This window comes from Hevea brasiliensis, chromosome 3 (assembly GCF_030052815.1).
Source record: "Hevea brasiliensis isolate MT/VB/25A 57/8 chromosome 3, ASM3005281v1, whole genome shotgun sequence".
Classification (NCBI taxonomy): domain Eukaryota; kingdom Viridiplantae; phylum Streptophyta; class Magnoliopsida; order Malpighiales; family Euphorbiaceae; genus Hevea; species Hevea brasiliensis.
The window spans coordinates 113,769,671-113,781,927 of record NC_079495.1 but is presented as its reverse complement, the minus strand read 5'-3'; positions in this window follow the sequence as shown (position 1 = coordinate 113,781,927).

Here is a 12,257-nt window from a genome sequence, read left to right as displayed (position 1 = left end):
GGTTTCTTCCAATTTTTCCTTTTTCTCTAAAAACATATCTTTTTTTTTTCAATCATTAATTAATAAAAAAATAAAATTAATAAATTTTAATTAATAAGAGAAAATAATAAATTTTTATATTTCAACGATATTTACTATTTAATATTTATATTTTAAAAAATATATTATCTAATTTTTTATTTTTTTTAATTATTTATTTTTTTTATTAAATTTTTTATTATTTATACTATTTAAATTATTATTTAATCTACCTATTTTAAAAAAATTAATTAATCGATCTCTATATTTTAAAAATATTATAATTTAATTCTTTTATTATAGTGAAATTAATTAGCCTGTCCATATATTTTAAAAAATATAATATTAGATAAAAATAAAAATTTTAATATGTGGAGATTAAATTTAAATTTATATATTTTTTAAATTTTCAATTCATTGTATATTATTTTTATATTTTTTTTATTGAGAAATAATTTTTTTTTCTTGATTATTTATAAATTTAAGGAAATTAATTAACTTTTTGATATAAAAAAATTTGTACCATTTTTATAACATATGAAAATAAAAAGAGAATGAGGAGGAAAAGAGTGTGGGTGTAAAAGAGAAGGAACATAGAGAGAGAAAAATAAGAGAAGATAAGAAAGAATTAAGAAGAATAAGATTAGAATAGTTTAGGTATAAAAAATAATTATGAGACTAAATAGTTAACGATGTAAAATTATGAGGACTAATTAATATATTTTTCTAAAATATAGGAAATAATTAATTAATTTTATTAAAATAAATAGACTAAATAGTAGTTTAATTAGTATTGACTGATGAAAAAATTGACAAAATAATAAAATAATTTAATAAAAATAAAATAAAAAATTAAATTATATATTTTTTAAAATATAAAATTAAATAATTAATTACATTAAAATATATAAATTAAGTAATAATTTATCTGTTTAATAATATAAAAATTATTTTATAACAATAAAATTTCAAATTTTAATTGTAAATAATATTTAATAATCACTCTTAATACTTATCCAACTAAAACTCATAAGTCTCTCAATGAGATTAAGACTTCAGGCTCTTACATCAATCATAGATATATATATATATATATATATATAATTTATAAAAGTTAATATGTCTTGATATAATTTTATCAAGAATATTTCTTATTTCTAAATCACGCGAATATCTACTTAAAAAAAGAAAAAAAAAACTAAAGCTCATTGCCAATAAATTAAAAAAAATTAGTAAAAAGGTAGGTGTACCATTAGACATATCTTATGGAATCACCACTAATCACGAAGTTTGAAATGATTTTTATATTAAAATTAAATAACATTTAAAATAATTCTTAAGTTAGAGTTAACTAATATTTAAAATATTTTATATATTAAAATCTTTACTTTAATTTAATTTAAATGTGGAATGACGGAATATCTACACTTATGAATGTGAAAAAGTCCACTAGTGCTATTGCTATGGACTATAAATATTAAATGGGTTGTTGAGAGGCATCAATACAATTGGATCAAATCTTATTATTACTTTCATTAATAATTTCTTTTTTTTATTTTGAGAAAATTTAAGTAAACTTAATTTATTTAATTTATATTTATTATATATATAATTATAAATAAATATAACTAATGTACAATGATTTAATTGACTTAGATTATGTAATAGACTAAATATACATAAAAATCAATCTTGATTTATACTATAAAAAAATGTTACATGCCATAAGAAATATATTTCTTTATTTGTAAATCTTTTGTTACATTTTTAACATAAATAGAGATGTAAGCTTCCTTTGTTTCATAAAAAATAATTTTTTTTTAAATATTTTTCATATTTCACAATTTTAGAGCACTAAAAAAATTAAGTTATTTTTAAAGAAAATAATTTCTTCTTTTCAAAATAAGAAATTATTTCTCATTTTTTAAACTTTGATAATTTTATTAAAGTATGAAAATACTTATACATATAAGATATAGACATACACTATTAATTTAATATTACAATCAAATAACGGATAATATTTTTATGAAAATTTTTTTAAAAATCTTTATATAAATTATTTTCTATGAAACAAGCATAATCATAGTTTATAATTTAAAAAAAAAATTGTAGTTTTCACATGCTAATAAGGATTTTGAAGAGAACCTAACACTTGAAAACAGACAATAAATAAAAACACAGAGAGGTATTAAGTGAAATTATGCCTTCCATTGTTTGATTTGGTCTTGTAGACGCCTAACTCATTTAACATTAATGATAGGGTTGGATAATATATTAATAAATAATAGAAAATATTTATTATTTTTGTTATTCCAACTTGAATTATTATAATTGAGATTTGACAATGATTTATTTTCTAAATCATATGAGTTTAATGGTAGTGCTATTTACACTTCATAATTTATTATTTCTTCTTTATATTTATATTTATTTATTTATTTTTAATAAGAGATTGAATAATGAAGACTTGAATATGACTTTATTAGATAACTAATATGTTTTTAATCACTAAATCAAGTCAGATTAAGTTATATTTATTGTCTTTTAATTAAATTAAAAAAATTATCATTATATCAATATGGTTATTATTTTAATATTTAAAAATTTTTAATAGTTCAATATTGTTAGAATACTACATGATATATTACGGCTATATATTCTTGTAATTTTTAGCTTTTCTAGAAGAAAATTACTTTTATCTACTAACGTAAAAATGGAATTTTAATATTTTAATTTTTTAACAAATAAAAAAGAAATAAAATATGATAAGAAAGATTAATTGATTATCTTATATAAAGGTGGTGAAGTATTTTTAAATATTAAAATAAAAAACAAATAAACTAAAATAGAAACACTTTTATCAATTTAATTAAAAATATTAAATATGGAGTGCAAATACCCTAATTAATAATTGTGTATAGGATCCATTTTATTAATGAACCTATGAAAAGGTTTTTGCTTTCTAAATTTATTAATAAAAAAAAAATAAAGTTATTATTATTATTATTATTAAAATTTAAACTCCCGTTTTGCACTGTTGCGGAGATAATTTAAAAATCAATGAATAAAAAATATTGATAAATTGTCATATTTTATTAAAAAGCGCGTCCATTCTTGAATTTGTATATACATATTTATCTTTTACTAAAAAAAATTATTGATAAATTTAATATTTATTTTTAATAATAAAAAAATGGCAACAATGCATAACAACTTAGTCAATTACTTTTGAGCATCAAACATCATAATAAAGTGATTAATTAAGTTGAGAAGGCAGCCAGAGATTAATCTTAGCTACCAAACTTGAAAAGGACCTTTATTTAAATCCAAGTTGCATGAATCACAAAATGCTTCTTTGAATTTCTACTTCCTAACCACTTTCATAAGCAAGCTTTTATATAATATTTCTGATTATTGATACATTCTTTTATGAAGTTTATAATTAGGTAGACTCAAATTATCACATCAATTTAATTTAAGTCAACCAAATTAGGTGATGTTAATTAATTTTATTAATTTAAATTTAAAAATTTAGATTTATCAATAAATTTTAATTTAATAATATTGAAATTGTCTGTAAAATTTTAAATTCAAATTTCAATAAAAGCTTAAATGAAAAAAAATATATAAAAATTTCAAATGATTAAAAAACCTAAAATTTAATCCACTATTAATTAATTCTATCATATTTTCATTTTAGGTTTTTTCTTCTTTTCTTTTTTTCTAGCTATGTTTAGTGTTCTATATCGATTTTTCATTGCCAGCTCATTTCATCCACTATAATATCTTGAATTTTTATTTTTAGTATATTTAGATTTCTCATAATTTATTTAAATTTTTTGAATTTATTTATAGTGTTTAAATTTTATTTTATTTATTTTAATTATTTTACATACCATTTAAGTCCGACTAGTAATTTTAATTGAATTTTGTGTCCTAAATAATTTATCGGGTATCTCATAAATTTTTCAAAAGTTTAATAAACTAAAAATATTTCATTGTTACTCATTTCTCCTGGATGTGAGAAGTAAGAGAAAAACATAGATAAATAGAGAAGAGAGAGAAAGAGAAGGGAAGTAAGCAAAAGAGTCAAACAGAAACAACTTGCAACTTGCCTCACTCTCCCATTTCTCCCTCTTGGTCCATCGTCCCTATGCCACCTTTGGCCACCATTTTCGACTATGCACCCACCTCGATACCAACTCCCTCCATCGACCACAATGCACTAAAAAATGGTAATTAGTGATAATGTTGAGTATAAGAGAAGAGATAAATAATGTCGCCAAGACATTTTTTGCATTATATTGGCATTCTCGACTTTGGATAGACATGCCACTATTGGAAAAAAGACTCCTTACCCTTTGGGCAACATTTTTGAACTAATCTTGGCTTAGGCATTACCAAAAATGATATAATTGAGGAGAGAAAAAAAAAAGTGATGCTATGAGCTTTTCGATGCAATTTTAGCCAAATGGCTAAGCAGACAAGTGGTCCTAGACCACCATAGTAATGCTTATGACCTTATATTTCGATTTGGCACTGGCCTTGCTCATTTTCAATACTAAATGATCAAGATACCTATAAAAGGTTATGATTAATTTGTTCTGTTTCTGACAAATAATAAAGAATCTTAGAAAATAAACTTTAGAATCATCACACAACCTCTTAGCATTTGGGAAGTATACTCAAATTTGTTACACCTATTCCCTTATAAAACATGACATGTTCCCGTAGCATACCTAATTAATTAGCGAACTACATCTATCGATAACCCATTAATTATGCTACAAGGGATTTTAAACAATCATAGCTTTTTATCTTATCAATTCTTTTTGCGGAAAACTGCATGGGAATAGTTAAAATTCAATGTAAACATTCATTGGAAATGATGATAGACTAAATATTACAAAAGTTACATTTTCATAAGTCTCAAGATAAAATACAAATAGTTACAAACTCAAAATATGATAGCAATGTAATGCTTTTAAATACAAACTGCTCAATATCCGTACATCCATACATATAGGTACAAAATACATCAAAAGAAAATTACAGAGGTATACCTACAATATATACCCACAATCAAAACTAAAATGCTGCTTCCAAGTCTCTCACTCTGCAGCCTTCTCCTTTCCCTTACCTGCGACAGCATAAATAAGCTATCGCTGAGTATATCACTCAGTGGTGCACAACTAATAACTTTGAAACTTAAAGTTAAGTAAAACTTGTCAAAGCAAAATAAATCACATTTTTCTTAAGCATGAAAACTTCACAATAGTTCTAAGTCCATAAGAGCTATTTATTAGAATAACATTTCAAATGAGAAATCATACTTCATAAATCACAATTCACAAAGCATTAGTGCTGCCAACATCAACACACAGTTTAGGCCATGACACAAAATTTCACGATCAGTGCCATGTTGTACACCACGACAAAGTAATCTCAACCTCACTAACTGTTATTAATGAGGAAAGGGCTAGCTAGCTAATGAGTACTCATGTAGTCTTACCCCACTAACCATTATTAATGGGAGACATAATCAATATCCATTATCAACCCCAAGTAGCCGTTACTACTAGGGAGTTCCGAAGGGACTGTTAAGCTAACTATGATTTCAAAACAATTTTCAAAAGTTTTTCACTCAACAATCACATTTATATACCAATAAACACATTCAAATCATCATAATATCCATATAGAGGTGGCAACACCCAAATTTCTCAAATGCAAGAGAAAAACCATACTTTAGTCAAAGTAAACTTGTTCAAAACAACCTCGTTCAATATAAACATATTCCAAATAATTTACAAGTTTAAAAACAAAGAAAAGGTTAGTTGTGCACAAACCTTCAAGGCACTCCTTTCCCTTTACTCACTACTCCTTGTCCGTCCCAACTTCGTTTTCTACTGAAAACACACAAGTAGAATATTTTAATACTCATCCCAACTATTTCTGAAACTCATTTCATAAATGTCTAATGCCTCCCTAAGTTAGATTGGGAATTTTCAAAGAGTTTTGAATTTTAGACATTTTGGTTGCCTAATATTTGAACGAATTTTCTATTTAGTTCCCATCATAATTTGGTGAGGTGTTTTTCATAAAAATTGTTCATCTAGGTCTTAACTTTATTTTCCTTTTTGAATCGCCTAATTTAGAGTTGTGTAGCTCAAGTTATGACCAAAACAGTGGTTACTGTTCACGTTACTATTCACAGGGCTACTGCTATTCTGGCAGATTCATTGGTCCAACTTCGCTCAGTAATTTGATCAAGTTAAGTCCATAATTTGGTCTAACGTTCTTCATATGAAATGTTATACTATGTCTTAGGTTTCCATCGGTTCAAGAATCGCCTAAATTGGAGTTTTCTATAGAGAGTTATGGCTATTTAAGTTTTACTATTTATGTTACTATTCATGTGCTAGCAGATTTATCAACTCAATTTTGCTCAGCAATTTGGTTGGGTTAAGTCCATAATTAGACTTCAAGTTCTTCATAAAAAATGTTCTACTATATTTTAAGTTTCTATCGGTTCAAGAATCACCTAAATCAAAGTTTTTTAGAGAGAGTTATGGCCATACAAAATTTACCGTTCATGTGCTTAATTTTGCAGGTTCCAGAATTTCCTCTCCAAGTTCAAGCCAAGTTTTAGGGAATTTCTGGGCAATTTCTGGGTTAGGTCTCTTCATGAAAAATCTAGCCCTACGTCTTAAGTTTCATTTTCAATTGGTTTCACACCAATTGGAGTTGTGTAGCTCAATTTATAGGCTGTCAAACCCACTAAACTCAGTGTGAAAAATTCTACCCTAGGTTCAAATTTTCATTTCTTCAATTACTCCCACTAACTAACCTCAATTCACATTTAATTCACCTCAAATGACTATAATTTAGCATTAACACATCCATAGCACTCATAGTGCAAAAACTCCCAATTTTCCAACACCCAAGTTTGTAATTTTTCCTAATCCATGCCATTCCATTACTTCCATTCATAAACCCAATGTCAATTCAAACTAATGGAACCTCAAATGACCATAATTTAACACTACACACACTAATTTCACTCTCTAGCACCAAAGCTCCAATTTTCTCATGAACTCTAATCTTCCATATTTAAATTTATGCAAATCTCATGCAATTTCTTTACCATAATCATGCACACTACTTCAACTAAGCTTGATTTCATCATCAATTTCATTAAAATACATCAAACCCTAATTTTCTTCAAATTAGCCAAAACCCTAGTTTAGGTTTCATGCATGTTTCCTTTCAATTTCTCATGAAATTTCATTATAAATTAACTTCATTCAAAGCTTATACAACTAATCTAACATGAAAAGAAACTTACCTCAAGTGACCACTTCTAATTTTCAATTTCTTCCAACTCTTTTGTTCTGTTAGCTTTTAATCTTTCAATCAAAGATAAATTTGATGTTTTCTACCAATTAGATAGAAAACCCATGGAGAAAAAGTGGGGAAAATCAAGGGTTGAGAGAGGTTGTAAGTGGAAGAATGAAGAAAGAAGAAAGAAGAAAGAAAAGAGAGAGAGAGGAGGTGTGTGTGTTGGGGGTGGTTGGGGGTGGGGGGGAACTAAATGAGGGAGGGTGGAAGATGGCTTCCTTTTATACTTATCCCAATTTTTGATTTATTTAATTAATTTTAATTGAGTTGTCCAAAGCCCATCGTCCTAAAATTTTAATTGGGTCAAAATGGACTTAAAATTCTAGATTTTTATTTATTTTATTTTCCTTTCAATTTATACTTGAATTCTTTTCCTAAAAAAATTATTCCATAATTCAATTCATTAATTTCACTTACATTAATTAACATTTTGGTCAAAAGTCAACTCTTGAGGTGAATTGACCAAAATGCCCCTCATCGGATCATAATCCCTCTTTTTCAATATACCCAGTGAGTTCTTATATTTTTTGGTCACTTGAATTTTTATTGTGTCTATCTCAATAAATTTTTATTTTATTTTTAGTCCTCAAGGTGTCTTTGAATAGTACAAGTCACAGATTAAAAATGATACTATTTAGAGCTCGGAGGTTCGGCGTGTTACAATTCTCCAAATTTCGTCCTCGAAATTTACCTCGTCTCATTCTCTGAATAGCGATGGGTGCTGCCTCCTCATGTCCTCCTCACACTCCCATGCAGCCTCTTGGCCTAAATGATGGTTCCACAGCACTTTTACCAGGGGTATCTGCTTGTTCCTCAGCTGCTTCACTTCATATGCCAAGATCTTTATGGACTCTTCATTATATGTCAGATCTGGATTTACCTCAGTCTCCTCTACTGGAAAAATGTGAGAGGGGTCTGATTTGTACCTCCTCAACATTGAGACATGGAAGACATTGTGAATCTTTTTCAACTCTGGAAGAAATGCAAGTCTATATGCCAATGGACCCACTCTTTTCATAACCTCATATGGCCCAATGAAGCGAGGACTCAGTTTCCCCTTCCTACCAAACCTCGTGATCCTCTTCCATGGGAAAACTTTCAGGAACACCTTATCACCCATACTATACTGAATATCTCTTCTCTTCAAATCAATGTAGGACTTCTGTCTATCCGATGCAACTTTGAGTCTGTCTCTAATGATCTTAAGCTTTTCTTCCGTCTACTGCAGTAATTCTAGGCCAATCAACTTCCTCTCGCCTAGTTCATCCCAACACAAGGGAGTTCTACACTTTCTGCCATAAAGTGCTTCATATGGAGGCATCCCAATGCTTAACTGATAATTGTTGTTGTAGGCAAATTCAATCAAAGGCAAGTGTGAGTCCCAACTTCCCTCAAATTTAATCACACAAGCCCAAAGCATGTCCTCCAAAATCTGAATGATCCTTTTAGAATGGCCGTCTGTCTGTGAATGGAATGTTGTACTGTAGTTCAATCAAGTTCTCAGAGCTTTTTGGAGACTACCCCAGAATCTAGAAGTGAACCTAGGATCTCTATCAGACACAATAGACACTGGCACTCCATACAACCTCACCACATCATCAATATATAGTTTGGCTAATCTTTCCAGGCTGTAATCCATCCTCACTGGCAAAAAGTGTGCAGACTTGGTCAATCTATCAACAATAACCCAAATTGCATCATGATTCTTTTGTGTACGTGAAAGTCCTGTCATAAAATCCATAGTGATTCTCTCCCATTTCCACTCCGGAATTGGCAATGGCTGTAGCAACACTACAGGCACTTAGTGTTCTGCCTTTACTTACTGATAAGTTAGGCATTTGGCAACATATTCTGCAATGTCTTTCTTCATTCCCCTCCACCAATAGTGCTCTTTCACACTTCTGTACTTTAGTTCCACCAGGGTGCATCACAAAAGGTGAATCATGTGCTTCCTTTAAAATGATCTGCCTCAGTTCAACATTATCAGGAATGCACATTCTGCCTTGATATAACAACAAGCCCTCGTCATTTATTGACAACTCCGGTTTCTTGCCATCCCGAGCCTCTTCCATCAACTTCACATACTTATCATCATTCTGTGCAGCTGCTTTAATTTGTTCTGTCAACATTGGCTTCACTTTCCAAATAGCTACCATCTGCCCATCTTCATCAATCTCTAGATTAGCATGCCCTTAACTCATGCACCATGGACAATAGAGAAACCCTCAAACAAGCCATAGTCTTACGACTTAAAGCATCAGCTACAATATTAGCTTTTTCGTGCTGATAGTCTATCAAACAATCATAATCTTTTATCAGCTCTAACCATCTCCTCTGCCTCAAATTCAACTCCTTCTGTGTGCTCAAATACTTCAAACTTTTATGATTTGGGTATATATAACATCTCTCCCCATACAAGTAATGTCTCCATATTTTCAAGGCAAAGACAATGGCTGCCAGCTCCAAGTCGTGTGTAGGATAATTCCTCTCATGTCGTTTAAGCTGGCGAGACGCATAGGCAATGGCATTTCTATCTTGCATCAACACACAACCCAATCCATTATGAGAAGCATCACTATATATGGTGTACTCTTTACCCAAAGTGGGCAAGGTTAAGACTGGAGCTTTAATTAAACGCCTCTTTAACTCATCAAAACTTTCCTGGCACCGATCGGTCCACTGAAATTTCACATCCTTCCTAAGTAGCTTAGTCAGTAGCATGAAGAATCCCTTCAAAAACCTTCGATAATACCCAGCTAAACCAAGAAAACTCCAAACTTTCGTGACATTTTTGGGTGGCTTCCAATTAAGAATGACTTCTACTTTACTAGGATCTACCTGGATACCCTCTGAAGATACAATATGCCCCAAGAAAGTAATCTCCTTTGGCCAAAACTCACATTTCGACAGTTTGGCATACAACTGTTTCTCCCTTAAAGTCTGCAACACTACCTTCAAGTGTTTGTCATGTTCCGTTGCATTCTTTGAGTGCACCAAAATATTATCAATGAACACCACTACATACTAATCCAAATATGGCCTGAAGATAGTGTTCATCAGGCGCATAAAAGTAGCTGGAACATTAGTCAACTCGAATGGCATCACCAAGAACTCATAATGGCCATACCGAGTCCCAAAGGTAGTTTTAGGAATACTCTGCTCCTGCACCCTCAACTGATAGTAGCCTGATCTCAAGTCAATCTTGAAGAATACAGTTGCATCCTTTAACTGATCAAATAGATCATCAATTCGTGGCAGATGATATCTGTTCTTTATGGTCACCTTATTCAACTGTCTGTTGTCTATGCATAGACAGAGAGTACCATCGTTCTTCTTCACAAACAATACTGGTGCTCCCCAAAGTGACATGCTAGGGCGGATGAAACCCTTATCTAGCAACTCCTGCAATTGCACTTTTAACTCTTTCAACTCAGAAGGTGCCATCCTATAAGGAGTGATGGAGATTGGCTCCACACCAGGCATAGTCTCAATTTCAAACTGCACCTATCTTTCTGGAGACAATCCCTGTAATTCTTCCTGAAAGACATCCCTAAAATCTCATACTGTAGGAATATCTTTAAGATCTGGACTCCCCATCTGGGTGTTTATCACATGAGCTAGATAAGCCTCACATCCCTCCTAATCATCTTTCTAGCAAGTGTAGCTAAAATGATGTTGGATGGCAATAACTGCCTCTCCCCGTGTATCACTACGTCTGCATACTCGGGAAGACCATAAGTGACTATTTTCAATCTACAGTCGATCATGGCATGATGCCTGGCTAACCAATCCATACCTAAGATGATATCATAATCTCAGAAGGGCATTTCAATTAAGTTTAACAAGAATTTATGTCCTTGGATCACTAAAGGACAATCTTCATACAATTTGTTCACCCTAACCTCTTGTCCTAAAGGACTAGTCACTAGCACATCATAATCCAATTTCACACAAGGAATAGCAACAGAGCAGACAATACTGGCACTAGCACAAGAATGTACAGAACCAGGGGCAAAAAACACATATACATCTCTACCAAAGATAGAAAAAGTACCAGCTACAACATCTGATGTCTCAGCTTCATCCCTCTGGTGCATGGTGTACACCCTGGCTGGTGCACCACTCTGCTCTGGTTGGCTCACTGTGCCCTGGCTGCCAAAAGTGTTACGTCTACCCCTGCCTCTGCCTCTACTAACTGTCTGTTGTCCTCTGGAAGTAGAACCTTGAACAGATCCCTCAGTGGTGGTAGGCGGCCCAAACCTGCAGGCACTAGTGCAATCTCTAGCAAAATGCCCACTTCCACCATAGTTGTAATATGCTCCTATGGCCTTATAACATACTCCTCCATGAGTCCTGCCACAGGTTTCACAGGTACGGATAGGAAAGGAACCCCTAGATGTCTGCTGATTGGATCTAGGTGGCTTTTTCCCTAAGAATCTTCCCCTACTAGATCCTCTGTTACTCTGTCCCCCAAAGCTCTTCCTTTTACCCGGATTATTACTTGAACTCTGACCTATAGGCTTACTGCTCTTTTCTTTTTCAGTGGTTACCTTCTCAAATGCCCCTTCCAGTTCTGTCCTTTCCAGCTCAAGGGCCTGAGATATCAACTCTAAGAAGTTCTCATGTCTAAAACCAACCACGTGTAGTCATATGCAAGGCCTCAACTTGGCCTCAAACCGTTTGCATCTGTCCTTACTGGTAGTGAGTAGGCTTCCAGCATAGTGGCTGAGGCGAGAAAAGTCCCTCTTATACTCGGCCATAGTCCTGTTCCCTTGCTTCAAATTGAGAAAATCCTATAGCTTCATATCTACATATGTGTCAGGAACATATTTCTG